The following is a 1,869-nucleotide window of genomic DNA, read 5'->3' as shown; positions in this document are numbered from 1 at the left end:
GTTTGCAGCAGCCAGACCTCACGCTCACTCACTCACATACCCCTTGTCACTCTGCACCTGACTTGCCCTTGGCAGTTGTGGGATCCAGGCTGGTAGTGCAAGGTGAGCAAAGCCTGCCAGGCCAAGTGGGCAGAACGAGTCCAGTGGGCCCAAGCAAAACTCAGGCAAAGGTGCCAGCAGCCACAGAGGTTTCCAGCCAGAAAAGTGACACCCCAAGGATCCTGTGACAATAGTGTATTTTGTGTGTGGCCCCAGACAATTATTCTTCTTCCAATGTAGCCCAGGGAGGTCAAAAGATTGGTCACCCTGACACAGAGCTTAAATGTAAGTTTCACGAATTCTGACAAATGCATATACCTGTGTAACCCACATTTCTATCAAAATATATAATACTTGTTGATGGGTGGGATAATCCTTACCTGTTCCTCCTTTTGGAAGGCAGATAGAACATGATGATTGGAGTTGCATGAAATGTGACTAATGCCTCTGCCTAATCAGGGCTTGCAACACCCTGAGTACTCCTATCTGATTCTTCAGGACGATCACTACTTTGAAAGAAAAAAATGAACATATATATAAATATTTCTATTACCCTAGAAAGTTTCTCTGTGCTCTCTTCCAGTCAATCCTCACCCTCCCACTGCTCTGCCACAGGCAACCACTGTTGTGATTTCTATCACCATAGATCAGTCTTGCTTGTTCTAGAATTTTATGCAAGTAGAATTGTAAAGCATGGACTTTTCTGTGTCTGGCTTCTTCCACTCAGCATAATGTGTTTTGAAATTTACCCATGTTATCACGGTTGATACGCTCTTCCTTTTTATTGCTTAGTGATATTCCATTGTATGAACATAGCACAGTTTGTTTATTCATTCTCTGGTGGGCTGACGTTTGGGTTGTCTCTAGTATCTAACTATTATAAATAATGCTCCAATGAATGCTTTTGTACAAGTCTTTTTGTGGACATTTTTTTTTTTTTTTTTTTTTTGCGAAATATCTAAGAATGGTTTGCTGGATTATATGGCAAGCGTACGTTTAACTTTTTTTAGAAACTGCCATACTGTTTCTTAAAGTGATTGTACCATTTAACACTCCCCCCAGCAATGTATGAGGTTCCAGTTTCTCCATATCTTGCCAACATATGGTGTTGTAAGTTTTTAAAATCTTAGTCATTCTAGTGGACTGTAGTGGCAACTCATTGCAATAATGATTTTCATTTCCTTGATGACTTAGGATGTCAAACTCCTTTTTATGTGCTGTTTGATCAAATATACCATCATATTGTGGTACATTTGACATAGAGACTTTAAGTTTTATGTAGTTGAATTCATTAACCTTTTCTGTTATGAATTTTATTGATTTTATACTGAGAAATCCTTCTTTTTTTTGGTAGAGATGGGGTCTTTCTATGTTGCCCAGGCTGGTCTCAAGAGATCCTTCCACCTCGGCCTCCCAAAGCGCTGGGATTACAGGCAGAGAAATCCTTCTTAATACCAAAAGCTAGTAAATATTTTTACTTTTTTTTTCCTTCTAGCCCTTTATTGGTTAAACTGTTAAACATTACACTCTTTTATCTACCTATATTTTGTTTCAAATTGTAAGGAAACTATTTGTCCTCAGGAACTTAGCCAACTAGACTGTATATTTAATAATAACTTCTTCCTTTCTTCACCTATTTGATCTACCACATTTATCTTAAACCAACTTTAACATATCATTAGATCTATTTCTGTGATCCTATTATTGTTGATTTTTCCACCAATAGTACAGTTTCAATTATTAGGATTCTAGAGTTTATTTATCAGGTAAGCAAGTCTACCTTCATTATTCTTTATTTCTTCAAAAATTTCTTTGCAATTTCAGCTCATT

The 1,869-nt window shown here is 37.6% G+C and overlaps 1 non-coding gene across 1 annotated transcript; it reads left to right on the top strand.

Moving 5' to 3' along the window:
- Positions 1–396: 396 nt before the first annotated feature.
- Positions 397–530, top strand: LOC115894075. Its single transcript, XR_004054125.1, has one exon. It is a non-coding gene; the product is annotated as a U8 small nucleolar RNA (small nucleolar RNA).
- Positions 531–1,869: the final 1,339 nt, after the last annotated feature.

This window comes from Rhinopithecus roxellana, chromosome 16 (assembly GCF_007565055.1).
Source record: "Rhinopithecus roxellana isolate Shanxi Qingling chromosome 16, ASM756505v1, whole genome shotgun sequence".
Classification (NCBI taxonomy): Eukaryota; Metazoa; Chordata; class Mammalia; order Primates; family Cercopithecidae; genus Rhinopithecus; species Rhinopithecus roxellana.
This window is presented reverse-complemented; position numbering and strand designations above follow the sequence as displayed.